Source organism: Pipistrellus hanaki (assembly GCF_964339955.1).
Source record: "Pipistrellus hanaki genome assembly, chromosome: X".
Lineage (NCBI taxonomy): Eukaryota > Metazoa > Chordata > Mammalia > Chiroptera > Vespertilionidae > Pipistrellus > Pipistrellus hanaki.
The window spans coordinates 23,787,009-23,802,945 of record NC_140524.1 but is presented as its reverse complement, the minus strand read 5'-3'; the positions used below and the strand labels follow the sequence as shown (position 1 = coordinate 23,802,945).

At 37.4% G+C, this 15,937-nt stretch overlaps 1 protein-coding gene across 1 annotated transcript in view; it reads right to left on the bottom strand.

Moving 5' to 3' along the window:
- Nucleotides 1-15,937, bottom strand: part of GPC3 (glypican 3) — a 341,076-nt gene that overhangs the window by 48,539 nt on the left and 276,600 nt on the right. The gene's annotated exons all lie outside the window — the stretch shown is intronic.

Here is a 15,937-nt window from a genome sequence, read left to right as displayed (position 1 = left end):
AATTATTTCCTTTTCGTTTACTGGTAAATATGAATATCATGTCTTTGGAGTTAATGAAGATTCTTGGGTGTACAGGTAATTGACTTTGATTAGAAAGGGAAATATTTGAAGTTAGTTTTGAGGCAGGTATTCATGGTTGTATAATAAAAGGAAACAAAAAGTCTGGAATAAACACAAAAATTAGAAGTACAGTGTAAGAGGAAAAAAGGCTCTCTAGTTTTAGCAATTTCATGTTCTTAAAACCATAATAACTAAGATAACAAAAGAGCTCTGCTTCATGGAACAATGTGATTTTTACAAAGTTCTTTTCATGGTTGGTTGACAGGAGAACAAAGATCAAAGGACACACTGGTTGTTCTTAGGGGGATCAAATATGCTGAAATTAGACCAGTGAGAGCAATAATTCTTGACCTGTCTATATGGTATAAATAATGTGCCTCTTGAAATTATCTTGATTGCAAAGATATGAACCTTATCAGCCACACATTGTGCTAGGGCTTAACATATGTTCTCTCACATAATCCTTGAATCTTCATTGCCAATTTGTGTAACAGGGAAAACTGCCATCCCCATTTTCCACATCAAGGAAGGTTACTGAGGCTCAAAGAGGGGACATGACTTGATCAAGTCAGTGTGTAAGTGATAGAGACCTCATTAAAAATAAAGTATTCTGCTCCAAAGGACAGAGATTTTCAAGAAAAACATGCTGTCTTAGGTAAAGGCATCAACTAATGGGGCTTTCATTTCATATTTTTGCCATCGTGACTGTCTTTACCTGAGATAATTTCCAGTTCAATCTCAATTTTTCAGATTCTACCCACGAGCTATACCTTGAATGGACGGCCATTTTTTATTTATTAGGTGGGAGAGATAATGACATTTGATGCCTCCTGCTTGTTTTCCTCAGCCTTGCTATCTACTGTGTCTTAATCAACCTATCTAATCATAAATGGATTTGTTTTGAAAAGATTCAGACAACTAGTTAGAATAGGATGGAAAATTCCATTACTACTGCTACATGGCTAAGAATTTTCTTGACTTTAAACTCTTTAGCATTTTAAATATAAAAGATAAGTAACAAAATAGATACTGCAAATATAGGACTTGGTAGGCATTTTGAAGAATTAGCTGGTTTTGTCTCTTTTGGCTACTCCCATAAATCTCTCTAGGCATTTAAAAAATATCTGGACTCCCAATTACATTTTAAAGCTATTAAGCTGGGCTTACAAAACTGATTTTGAACTATCTGGATGCTCAGCTTTATACAACCCGCAAAGAATACTTTGGGGGCCCAGCTTCCCATGTCCATGCAATGTAAATACATGCTTTACTGTTTGTATTTGAGTAGCATAAGCTAATGGAAAACAAATGTGGTGGCTCCAATGAATCCCAGCTTTTTTTGGAATGCCATTATTATTTATACAATATGCACATCCACAAGGCCAAGGGCACGTGACCTCTGCATTGCATGCACACTTTCTTTGAACAAATGCACCAAACCATGGCCACAACTAATTGGAAACAATGGCAGCTCCACATATTTCAGATGAAGCCAGAACCCAAATATATAGGGTTAGAATTAATGGCTATATATACACTTTACGCATTGGAGAGGCAATAAAGTACAGCAGTTAAGAGTGTGAGCTTTGGAATCTAACCAGTATGGATTAAAATGTCTACTCAGCCTATGTACTAGCTGTATTACTGTGGGCAAATCACTTAACGTCTCTGAACTTCAGTTTTATCACCTGTAAAATATAGGATAATGTTATTCACTAAGTTCACAGGGTTGTTGAAGAATTAAATTAAATAGCGCCATTCACATTTCATAGTCCCGTGTATCTTTCTTTCATAGAACTTTCCACAGTTTATAATTATATATTCCACGTTTTACCCCATTAGACTAACAGAAGGGATAAATAGTCTGTGTCTATTATCAGTGTGTGGAACAAAGTAAATTTTCATTAATATTCATTAAATGGATGAATGAACAATCTATAGAAAAATGCCTGTGAAGTGCTTAGCATATTGCTTAGCAAGGCAATAAGTTCTCAAACATTGTTAAGTTTGCTGCTGAGGATGATGATGATCTTGAACAGAAAGAAGAGGAGGAGGAGGGAGAAGAGTGGTAGCAGTCATAGTATCAGACACGAAGAGTTTATTATAAATGTCTTATAAGGCAAAACAAGTAATACTCCATGACCAAACACTAAGGTACCAGAAAGAAGAATCTGAGAAACCCTTCTGGATGCTCCCAGTAAGATAAGGATCTGTGCATTCAGTATATACACAGAGATGTTTAGGAAAGAGCAAAAGGACTGGCTATATGCTGAGCATCCATGTGATATTGGTAAGAAGGCCACCCACAGCCAGATACTCTCTTGTCTGGCCATAGTTTCCATGTACACCACTTATCCACAGCACATATTTTCTTTGTCACTTTCAGCTTCCCAATTTTTACTTTGTTAATGTAGCACTGAAATTTGTGAAAATAAGTCCTCCCAATTAAATAAATGTTGGGATAGTAAAACAAACCAAGATATAAAAGAAGCAAGCTTGGGATGGAATTAAAACTATCTTAGTGGGGCTCCTTCTCAGTAGTATAAATGGTTCTCTGCAGTTTTAGGAAGGTACCCAATGCTTTAAAGTAAATAATTTATAACAAAACTAGTGCCTTAGTGCACAGATTTGTGCATGTTGAAAGGAAATTAATTAGAAGGTGGCTGGCGTGGCGGAGGGGGGGGGGGAGAGACTGGGCAAGAGGGGCCAGACATGCCCTGGAGCCAACCTCCCATGGTGGGCCAGCCACACCTGGGGCTGTGCTGCAGCTCTAAGGGCATCTGCAGAGTGAGCAGGGCCTATTTGGCATATGGGGTCCCTCAGCTTAGCCTGCAGGAATCAGGCTGAAACCAGCTCTCCAACATCCTCTGATGGGTCCTGAATTGAGAGAGGGGAGTTCTTGGGTGACACACCACGGAATAGGGCTCCCTCCTCTGGTTCCAGGGTGTGTCACCCAAGAACCAAGAACCGCCACTGCCAGGTCACTGCAGCTCAGCAGCTCCTGGGCTGAGTGTCTGCCCTCTTGTGGTCAGAGTGTGTTATAGCTACTGGTCAGAACATCTGCCCCTGGTGGTCATTGAGCATCATAGCTACCAGTCGGATGGTTGGATGGTCGCTTAGCCTTTTTTATATATAGACGAGTGAAGTAGTTCACGGATCACTAGTTTGAAAGGAAATTAATTAGAAGGTGGCTGGTGGGGCGGGACTGGGCAAGATAGGATGGACATGGCCGGGAGCCAACCTCCCGCAGTACCTCTCAGCTGGCCTCACCTAGGGCGGTGCCTTGGCTCAAAGGGCTTCTGTGGAGTGAGCAGGGTTCCTCCGGCAGGTAGGGTCCCTCAGCCTGGCCTGTGGGGATTGGGCTGAAGCTGGCTCTCCAACATCCCCTGAGGAGTCCCAGAGTACGAGAGGGTGCTATGCAAAGTTGCTGTTGTACAGGGTGTGGAACACAAACACAAGTGTGCAGTAAACCAGATTCAGGGCCCGATAGTGCCCCAGCAATAACATAACCCAAGGCCAAAGGTGGAATTGTGTGGTCACAGGAAGAATTGGGCTCCCTCCTCTCTGGTTTGGAGTTCATTACCTGAGAACTGCCACTGCCAAGTCACTGCAGCTTAGCAGCTCCTGCATTGAGAGTCTGCCCCCTGGTGGTCAGTGAATGTCCACTTAGCATATTAGTCTTTTAGAGATATAGATTACCAACAGCTTACAACTGTATAGTGTTTTATTATTTTGCAAGAGGTGGCATAAGCATAATGGCTAAAAGTTCATATTCTGGGGTCAGAAAATGTATGTTTAGATCTAAACTCTGTCACTTACTAGCCCTGTTACTATAAAATAAGTTATTCTTTAACCACTCTGAGCCTTATGCTTCTTATCTAATAAAATAGATATGATCATAATACCTGTACCTATCTCCCACATTGTATGATTATGGGGATTAAATGAGACAATCCATGTAAAGCACTGAACTTAGTATCTGGTAGTAAGTGCTCACACAATGACATGTCAATATTGTATAGTAAAAACTATACATTTATAAAATCTGAATCTCTGAAGGGGCTGAATTATAAATTTTTTAAAATATATATGTTTTGTTGATTTTAGAAACAGAGGAAAGGAGAGGGAGAGAAACATCAATGTGAGAAACATCCATTGGCTGCCTCCTGCATGCCCCCTACTGGGGATCAACTCTGGCAAACCAGAGATCTCTCGGTGTATGGGACAAAATTCAACCAACTAACTTAGCCACACTGGCCAGGGCTGAATTCTAAAATATTGGCACCATTAATGTTCAATTCTGGCCTGGGTAGGGCTAATTCTGTGGAATGCTGCAGGCTCTCAATAAATCTTCGTTACTAGGTCAGTACTATTGATATTTCATTATTTTTATACTCAAAAGCCCTTCCACATAACTTCTCTCATTGATGTACCTTGGACTTGGACACCTGTGAGGCAGTGGGGAAAGTATTATTAACATCATTTTATAATCAAGAAAATTGGAGCTGAGTGAAAAGTGAGGCAACATGCTCATTTTTAGCCTGAAAACTGTATAATGGTAACTACTGTGAAATTGTTAGGATTTGGAATGGGACAGGGGAGGAGGGCTTATATACTCAAGCATTAACTTGGCAAGGGCATGGTCTGACACATAATAGGTGGCAGGAAATGCTTGGTAACTGAAAGAATGAGGGAAGCAATGGTTTAACAAAATAATAAGCATTTTATTCACTGACTTTGGATTTTTCCCAATCTCTATCTCTTCAACCCTGGTCTGATATGCCATTGCTGTTCTGGTATGGTAATAACTGATTCCTGCCTAGGAGCCCTGGATACACTGAGGCTGTATAGCTAGGCAGATGTTCAGATAGATTTCCAGCATTCACTTTATTAAAGCAACCCTGACAGGAGGGTTTCATAATCCCTTCCATTTGAGAGAGCCTCCTACCCTGATAAAGTGGGGTCAAGTCAAAGAAGAAGGCAGAAAATTGATTTTTTAAAGCAAATGAACCGACTAACCCAAAGTGAGGGGCCCAACTCACTCATTGAGTGGCTGAATGAGGTTCCTGAGGCCCCCTAATGAGTTTTTTCCAATGACAATGATAGATAAGTTGGCCTGAGTGTGTTAATTGTAGGTTCTGTAATGCCCTTATTTAGGATCTCCAGCCTTACTAGACTAAATTTAAATTTAAGGGGTCATAACTCCCACAAAGTACAGTTCCAATTATAAGGCTGGAGTCAAGGATGGCCTAGCCTCAAGAAACTGGCCAAGTTCTTCTACCTTGTCAGGTGGAGCAGCAAAATGCAAACACAGCAAGATACCTTGCAGGACACCAAGTCCAATTTCCCTCTGAAGGCATCTGACCATGGCTATCACCATGGTTGAAGATTAGTGACTTTTTATCCTTGTGAAAGTTTTAATTATTGTGAAAAACCACAAGGACAAAATATAATTTTTTCTGGAAGAAAACTTTACTTTGAAGACATCTGTGAAACCCCACAGCACTGCTCATTTTCCAAAGGAATCACCTCATTCTGATGAGGGTCACTGACAAAGGGCAATGGTGTCAGGGTAAAAGTATACCTAGATATTACATATTTCCTCATGGAATTGAGGGTACACAGACATGATCTGAGCATTTACTATTGTTCTAGTGTATAAATCTGATTCATTCCAAATAGACATCTTGTGGTTATACTTTTGGGAAATGAGAGTGCTTGCCTCTAAAAATAACCTCTGTGTGTGAACCACAGAAGCCATGTCATCAAGCATAGGGCTTGAAGAGACAACCTCAGTGACTGGAGGACAATGCTGTACTATTCTTTCATAAGTCTTCTAGCCTGCCAAGGATTAATGAAATGCCTCTAGTTTCCCCATTAAAACTTCCTTTCTTTGAAGACCAGGTCTAGATCAGGATTTATAAATAGGTTTTCAGTGAAAACAGTTTACCTTCTCTAGTATACTCTCTGAAAAACATGAATTTTAAACATGTTTCGGATAATTAAGGCTACATTGTATTATTCTAAAGTAAAATAAATGACCCAGTGCATCTAGCACAAATAAAATAGCTGGGGCTTATGAAAAACTAGATTCTGAGTTTCTAGCTGTTATTTCACTGGAGGTAAAAGAACTTCAAATCTTTCCAAAGATTTAGGCTATGGAATCCTAAAGGGGAAACTGGCTCCCACAAGAAACATGACTAAAATTATTATAATATTCATATCTAGTCACATACTTTAAAAGGTTGAAGTAGAAGAAGCAAAAGAATGGTGCTCTTATATAACTTTTAAACTCACTCCATGAGTAAAGACTAATTTAAGAAATGCCCTGGCAACTCTTTTAAACACGAAAAATTATGATGTGTCCTAAAACAGTGCTTTGTTTGATAAATACAGCATTAAAGATGCTAGAACAATTAGTTCTTTCCGAATCCGCCATTTATAGGTTTTGTTAGCACTTTGGTCACAGAAGACAACTAGAGCACCAGAATTTTATGAGAACTGACCACCCTAATTACATGTTATAGCTACCAAATGTTTAAGTACTTCCTTACTGTAGTATAGTTTTCCTTTCTGTACCTCCAGTGGTTTGAATGGAGTGGTCAAACAGTGGATTGAGGAATATGAAATGGAACTCCTGGTATTCTGCAATAACAAAGAAATCAAAGGCTGCCTTTTGGTAACCATTGAGGACACTGAAGAAAAAAATCACTGTAATACTCTAGTTCAACTCAAGCAGGCCATCAACACTTTGCATATATTCACTACCTTGTTGGAATTCCATATTTGATTAAATGGTCTTTTAACAAAATTCAGTCATTTTACATCAAGTTATTGATATTGGTGATCATTTTCCCACATTTAGCTTAGTCAATTCTAGTTGCAGAATTGTCTGCTAAGTTGATTATATATATTTACAAAATAATTTCTACTTAGCATTTGGCTAAACTATCCTTCACATTCACCTTTCATCCCTTAATTAAAATACTCACTAATCTAGTATATCCATATTCTTGCCATTTGGTAGCATATCTTAGCTTAATTTTACTTCTCTGAAATAAGCATAACATAACAATTTTACTTCTCTGAAATAAGCATACAGATATAATCATTTCCATTCCCATGTGGGTCTCTATCATCATTGCTTCTTACTCTTAAATTCCAAGCTTCATCAAGCATTTCTCCTATTGGCACTGCCTATGAATGCATTCTTCAGACCAGCCTCTCATTTTTGCTGAGAAGCTTATTAGAATTTAACCACAAGGTCTGGGAAGAGCACCATGTAACCAAGTCCAGCTAATTTGTACTCAGTATTTGGCAGAGCTTGATCCCGTGCTCTTTTGGCGAGGTATATGTTGGTAGAGATTAAGGTGAATTATTTCCTTTGTTGGCTTTCTTTGGTATTGGGTGTGCCTATTTTGTTTGCTCCTGGGACTGAAGTGCTTGGCTGTCTGTCTTACTTGAACTCCTTCCCTATCTCACAAAACTATTTGGTGATGATAAAGTGGCAGGAATAAGAGAATATAAGTGTGGGAGGAGAAAAAGGACAGCTCATTAACAGGCTGCAGCCAACACATATTTATAGCTCTATCTTTCTTTGTTTCCCTTCACTGAGCTCACTAGATAAGAATGTCTTCACCAGTTCTAACATGGGTCTCTCCACCATCCTCTGGGATTCTGTTTAGACAGATATTCAATTAACATTTTTGTTAATGTTTCCCTCCCCCACAATGTTTAACCCCTTTTTATATATCAGGTAATATACACACATTCTTAACATTCTGCTTGTTCATATTTCTGGATATAGCTTATGGTAATTTTCATCTTTAAATAACTCAACACGCATGTCCTAACTAGATGTATCAGGGAAGGAAATGATTGGGAAGCAGAGATCTTAATTTCTAGAAAGTGTCTAATATGAGAAATGGAGATATTAAATATATTGAGCACTCAAAAGTGCTTAACATCATATTCAATCTATTAATAGAGGAATTAGGTTGTAGATTTGGAATGATGCGTTAGAAAGAACCTGAGAGATCATATGATCCAATCCATTTATTCTTACAGATTAGCACAGCAAGTCCACACAGACAATAGTTAGTAGAGCTTTTTAACTAGCTAATCAAGAGTAGATGACATAAACTAGTTTTCTGTATAATCCTCGGGCATATCACAAGAGAACCAGTAAAGGGCAGTACTCATTAATCAACAACTTTCCATTCCCCTCTTCCTCCACAGTCCCTGGCAACCACCATTCTACTTTCTGTTTCTATGAATTTGACTACTTTATGTGCCTCATGTAAGTGAAAGCATACAATATTTATCCTTTTGTGATGGGCTTATTTCATTTAGCATAATAGCTTCAATGTTCAACTATATTGTAGCAAGTGACAGATTTTCTTCTAGGCTGAATAATGTTACATTTTATGTATTAACCATGTTTTGTTTATGCATTCATCTAGTGATAAATACTTGTGTTGCTTCCATCTCTTGGCTATAATGAATAATGCTGATATGAACACGGGTGTACAAATATCTTTGAAATTCTGGTTTCAATTTTTTTGGGATATATACCCAGAAATTGAATTGCTGTAACATATGGTAATTCTATTTTTAATCTTTTGAGGACTCATCATACTGTTGTCCATAGTGGTTACACCATTTTACATCCCTACCAACAGTGCACAAAGGTTCCAACTATTCCACATTCTTGCCAACACTTGTTTTCTGTTCATTTTTTTTCTCTTTTGTGTATATGGTTTTTTGTTTTTGTTTTTTCTTAACCCTCATCTGAGGATATTTTCTCATTGATTTTTAGAGAGGGGAAGGAGGAGAAGAGAGACATAGAGAGAGAAACATCAATATGAGAGAGACACATTGATTGATTGCTTCCTACACGCACCCCGGTGGATCAAGCCTGCACCCGAGGTATGTGCCCTTGACCAGGAATAGAAGCTGGGACCTTATAGTCTGCAGGCCAACGACCTATCCACTGAGCCAGACCAGCCAGAACAGTTCCCCCCCCCCCCAGTTTTGTTTTCTATTTTTTGTTTTGTTTTCTTTATAGTGGTCATGCAAATAGGTGTGAGGTGGTATCACATTGTGGTCTTGATTTGCATTTTCCTAATGATTAGCATTGGTGAGCATCTTTTCATATACTTGCTGGAAAAACTTTTAAAAAATCGCACCAATAAAAGTTTTGTGGAACATACTTTGGGATATACTGCCAGGGAGAATGAGTAATAATGACTGCCTTTTTTTTTTTTTTTTTTTTTTTTTTTTTTTTTTTAGATCGAGGAGTTTTTGTTGGTTTATTTTAAGAACAATTAACATTTACTATTCTAAGAGCAACACAATATACAGGAAGTATGTACACAAACCGGCAATCTCTGGGTAGTAGGATTAGGAGTGGATTAATTTCTTTCTGCCTATCTGTACTTGCTAAATTTCTACAATAAGCCTGCATTATGCAATTTTAAAAGTTTAATATAAATAATGATGATAGGTATACAGATATATAGAGAGCATGTCCAGTTCTATGCTAGTTGCTTTGGCCATATTACTCAGCTACCAGTGATCTCTTGCTTTGCACAACTTTTATTATTCTTGTATTCTATTGTATTTAACAGTTTCTTACATTCTGCCTTATATTATTTTCCAATTATTCTCGGTTTTAATGTTAAATGTTTCATAAGTGTAAACTCTTTTGGAGAAGGCACTGTATTTTATATTTCTGTTTGTGCTTCAGTATTATCATATTTTCCAACCCCAACCAAGGGACAGCATCTAACGAAGGATGTGTTTGTGTGTGCACGTGCTGTATCTGAGCATTTGAGGCAGTTTGGGAGTATTCATATGGATATTAAAATACTGAAATTATGGTGCATTTTCAGTGATTTATGAGTCCAAATGGACAAAATGTTTAACAATGTGCTCTTGAATGACATAGAACTGCTACTTACCACTCCTAAAAATAAAACTTTCTTAAAGCTTTAGGGGCCACTGAATATGACAAATTTATTACAGTATTATTGACTTTATTTCCTACACTTTACTTTCCATCACCATGATTACTTTGTAACTACCAATCTGTACTTCTCAATCCCTTCACCTTCTCTACCTAGTCCCCAACCCCCCTTCACTCTGGCAACCATCAGTCTGTACTCTATATCTATGAGTCTGTTAGTTCTGAATATAGTAAATTTAAAAATAATTTCTCTAGTCATAAATATGTTGGTATTCTCATTTCTCTATTTTTAACAATATTTTGACCCTGCAACTTAGCATTTTGCTCATTAAACATTGTTTGGTTTCATGTAAACTGGTTTCTTTCTAAAATAAACTCTAATCAGAATATACCATCTCATCTATTATATTTCCTTCTCTTAACAGGTGTTCTGAGTTCTCATTGTTTCCAGATTACAATCATTTTGTCCATAATACAGAGACCCAGACATCTGGTCCAAGGGAAAATAGGCAAAGCTATTCAATCAGGTAATGGAGGAAACACTTCCTGAACGTTTGTCCAGCAGCTATTCCCACATGTGATATCCTGAATGTGCTGGTCTGGGCTTTGCTGGAGTTCTGATACATGCAACCAAAGTGGACCTTAAAGTGTGACTGCATGCCTGAAATGCAAAGAGGATAGGGAACCAGACCTGGTGTCAAAGCTCAGTTCTAACAACTTACCAACTTATTACACTTGCAAAAGCCACTTTCCTAATCAGAGTTTCGCACATAAAAAAAAAAGTAGTACAGTATCTCATAAAACAACTGTCAATGAAATGATACATGTGAAAGCACTTTGTAACATCTCATCCAAAGCTGTTTAAGGTAACTAACTCTGCTCTGGAGCAGAGAAACTAGTCTACTACACTTAGAAGATTATCAGTGTCCTGAGAAATTCTCTTTTAGCCCAATGAATTACTATGGGCCATTTCAATCCTTACTTGTTCAAAAAAGACCCAAATAAATACCACCCTATAACTACAAAAAGAAACAAAGGCTAGTTAATATGTAGAAGGAGGAGTACAAAAATCTCATAGCATAGTCACTTTCTTTCCACTTATCTGCCCTTATTTAAACTATAAAATATCTAGGCAAAAAGATTTAAGTAGACACTTCATTAAAAAAAAAATACAAGTGGGCAATAAACATATGCAAAGATGCTTAACCTCATGACTCACTAATTAAATGCAAATTAAAACCACAATGAGATACCATTACACATCCACTAGAAAATCTATACTCAAGGAATAAAAATACCAAGTGTTGAATGGGATGTAGATAAATTAGAACCTGCATACATTGCTGGTGGGAATGTAAAAGGGTATAATCACTTTGGCACACAGTTTAGCAGTGTCTCAAAACATTAAATGTATATTTAGCATATGACCCAGACATAATGCTCCTATATATCTACCAAATATAGTAAAGCATGTGTCCATATAAAGACTTGTATGTGAATGTTCATAGTGATATTATTCATAGTAGTCCAAATATGGAAACAATCCAAATGTCCATAAACTGGTGAATAGATAAACAAAATGTGGTATGCCCAGACAATAAAATATTATCTGGCAATAAAAAGGAACGAAGTATTGATGATTAGCATATATGAACCTAAATAACATTATGGTAAGTGAAGAAAGGCAGACACAAAAGACAATTTCTTATCTAATGCCATTTATTTGAAATATTTATAGAAGGAATATCTCTAGGGACAGAAAGTAGTTTAGTGGTTGCCTGGACCTGGGGATGAGAATGGGAACAGGCATGTGGGAACTTGTTGGAGTGATGAAAATATTCCAAATTGGATTGGGGCAATAGTTGCACAACTGTGTACATTTACTAAAACTCTTTAGGCTGTATGTATATTTATAATGGGTGAATTTTATTAAATGTAAATTATATCTCAATAAAGTGGTTAAATATATTTGCAAAATGGGAGAATTATGCTAGCCAATGTGACAAGGGGGGAACTCAAGTTTGGATAAAAATGCCTGCCTTGGGGTCAAACCCAATAGAAACCTAACTACCTTTAAGCCTGCAATATTTTAGCTGACTCCTTTATCATAGCTTTTGGGTACCATAATCATGCCATCATCTAGGAGATGCGTTGACTACATGAAGTTTAAGTTGACTCAATTACTATTCTTCTAAAATTTCTCTTTTCCATCCCCAAGTCTTTCACTTTCCTCAATATTTGTTTATTTTGCCTTGTCACCCAGGAAATGTGTTTCTTTGCTCAGTTTTTACTTCTTTCTTACACAGTATGCATGAGCTCTGTTGTCTGTCTCTCATCTAATTCCATACTAATGGTTCCTACATTCCATATTTAATGGCAATGAATTTATATTAGAATAGACAGATCATATCAGACGAGTGGACTACTTACTTTGTAGATCTAGTCTAATAATTTCCAACGTATAATCACTTTTTTGGATGCAAAAATACCATTATTTATTCAATAACACAAGAGTGACAGAAGTGAAAAATGGATCAGCTAGACAGTACTTATCTGAGTTATTCTGTGAGGCCTGGAGGCCTCTGGGACAGAGCCAAAGATAGAAGTAGCAAAAAAGTCTTTGATACTGAAGTGACAATTAAAGCATCTCCATCTGCTGTACAATGCAATCATATAATAAGTTAAGAAAATCTATTTTAGAAAAGTTTCTATTTTGGTAAAACAGTTAACATTTTAATATTTGGATCCTAACCTTCAGGTGTCAAAAACACATGGGCTTTCCAGAATCCCCAAGAATTATAGTAACTCAATGTCTAAAATGCACCTATGCCTGACATATGCTTCATTCATCAAACCGTAACCAACACACTCTTCAGGCTAGGTGTGCTACAGAGTAAAGAATTCGGAGTCATAAAACCTGTATTCCTAGCTCCTTTGATTCCTCCACTTGCTAGATATTTCGTGAACCTCACTAATTCCTAGTTTCCTATGCTATAAAATTAAAATAAGTATCATACCTAACTCACAGGTTTATGAGAATTAAATGTATTTGCATATATAAAAAGCACTTTGTAAACTGTCAAGACCCATACAAATAGAAACTGTGTGCTTTCAAAACCTAAATTCCAAGCACTCTAAAATTCCTTATATGTTATTCTGAACATATAGGGTATCTTCCCAAATCACTTTTTAAAAAAATCTGTTTTCATTTCCCTTTCTCTAAGGATTCTTTCTGACCTTTGGCATTTTTGGCCTTCCATATGGTCATTGCTTACTCTGCATACATACACGTTAACAGTTATTCTGAAGAGTGCTTGGATCTGTTTCTTACACTTTCTGCCTCGCACACACAAAAATGCTGTCGATCCAACATTTCTATAGCACCACTTCTTCCAAAGGGTTTCTGCTTGCATTCCCCACCGGGTGAAATGCAATTGCTGTTTAGTAGCACATTGCAACACTATACAACAGTTTAAGACAGGATGCGAGGGAAGCAATATTATATTCAGCTGGAAGGACAAGGGAAGCCAGTGTCAACAAATGCAATTACCAGATGTGAACTTTGGCCAAGGAGGTCAAGGCAAGCACTCCTTTAAAAAAATGTCCTTGGATCTTTAATGCACAAAAGTCAGTGCAACATTGACATCACATCTTATTGAAAAAGAACTCTACTGGAGCTCTGACCCATTCATATTGTATCGATTCAGTTTTTGAGTGGTGAGTAACTTACATACATCTCACTAGCAGATCTCCCCTCCCTATGCAGAAGGTATGCTCTCTGGGAAAATCACTTTTAAATAGAGCATGGCGTTATTTGGGGTGATTTAAAGGCATGATAGCTGGAGTTGATCTGGACACAAGCCACAATTTAACACTCCTTCCCCATATGGCTGTCTTTTTTCCTCCCTTAACACAGTGGGAACAGAAACTCTACTCCAGTCCCACACAAACTTGGAATGAGACAACTGTCCTTATTTTGTTCCCACTTTGACACTTACTTCCTTTCCAATACAAGACAGGTGCACTGTTGTAGTGTTGGGCAATGGAAATGAACTGGGAAGAATGACCCTTTAACAGTCAGCAATTACCTTACCCAACCAGATGTAGAGGGACAGCAAGGAAGTTCACTCTTAGTAAACTATACTTTTCGCAGGGCTTCCTCCCTAAGGTAATTCATGGGGACTTACTTGGTGGTGTCCATAAAGAAACTCTATTGGGAGCAACATTAATTTACCTAAGTATTATATTTCAAATCTAAATTTTTAGAGGCATAATAATAAGGATATGTAAGCACCTGGCACTCAAAATGAGTCATTACTAGATATTTTAATTAAATCTATTTTCAATGAAGCAGGAAGTGTCAAATAGCTATGTGTTCATACATGATCAGAAGGGGTTTTGTCTCCTAGGGAATCTATATATGAGTCAGACAAACTTCCTATTCTTACACTTCTAATAAAAACAAAGAAGGATTTTTGCCTGCCTGCTTATTCCATTCTGTCCTATGAAGTGTTACTTTCAAAATGTGAACAGGTCCTTTATTCATGATAAAACAGAAGAAAAACCAATCTCCTGGAATTTATGAACAGTTAATTTTCTCATTCTCCAACTTAAAAATGAATTGCTTGTTCCTTCTCCTGCCAACCTTTCCTCCTCTTTCCCCTTTGTTCCCAACCACTAGTGCTGTGCATAAAGTCTGCTCATGTCTGTGGCAGTATTTGTCTAGGAAGGGTCTGACATATGAATGTGGGGGGAGGGGGGGCAGATGAAGGCTCCAAGCAAGTTATCTTCAAAAAATGTTAAATCACTAATAATGTATCTTGTGCTTTCCCAATACACTCCTGAGCTGTTGCACATTGTATCATATAATATGTAGGTCGTTCTGATATATATATATATATATATATATATATATATGATTGTTTCGACTCTTGATTTAATTGTAACCCTCCCCCCCAAGAGAAGAGGCTGGGTTCTAATGTTGTCATAAGGGACCTGGCTCCAAGGGAATAATACTGTTCATATATATTAATTAACATATTAATATATATTCTGTTGTCTAGATTTTTTCCTCAGGCTTCTAACTCAAATTTATAACTGCCCAAGGTATACTTCCACTTGACTACCCTAACTCTCACAGTTCACTCCATATACCTTCACTAATCACCATTCTCTAAATATACCATACGGTTTCACACCTTCATGCTTTGCGCATGCTGTTTTCTTTGCCTTGCATGATCTCCTTTGTTGAAATTCAATTTATCCTCCAGGAATCATCTCATATGTCATCTCCTCTACATTAATTCTTCCCCAGTTACTGCAGCTGAAGCTAATTGTTTCATCAGTGCTCCACAACATTTTATTTGGACCTGTCTTAAAACCTCAATCACATTCTGCCTTGAATTGGAATTATTTGTGTCTATGTCTTCTCTATGAGTCCAAAGGCTTTCTGAGGGTGGAACTGTGTCTGATTCATCTTTGTGCCTCTCCAGATTCCCAGGCCCTACCAGAGTGTCTGGCACTCAGTGGCTGAATAAACAATAAACATTTAGAATAGGAACTCAAGTACTATGTGTTGATTTATTGAATTGTCTGTAGGTCTTTTAGCTGTTAATCAAAGCCTGGCATAGACCATAAACTCAATACAGAACAAAGAACATCTGTGTTGGAATAACACCAAACAATTTTAAATGTCAAATTTTTTGGAAATTTGTTTAAATTCTTTTGCTTGCACACAACCTTTGTAGGCCTAACAGTTAATAGAAAAAAAACACACACCAAAATCACTGATTTACCTCCAAGAGTTTTAGCCACAGAACATTTTTCAGACCATTAAGAATGAGAGCTTCTATTTAGGCAGTACTGGTTAATTTCTGACATAAAAGTTATTTCTGGTTATAGTGTTAGTGC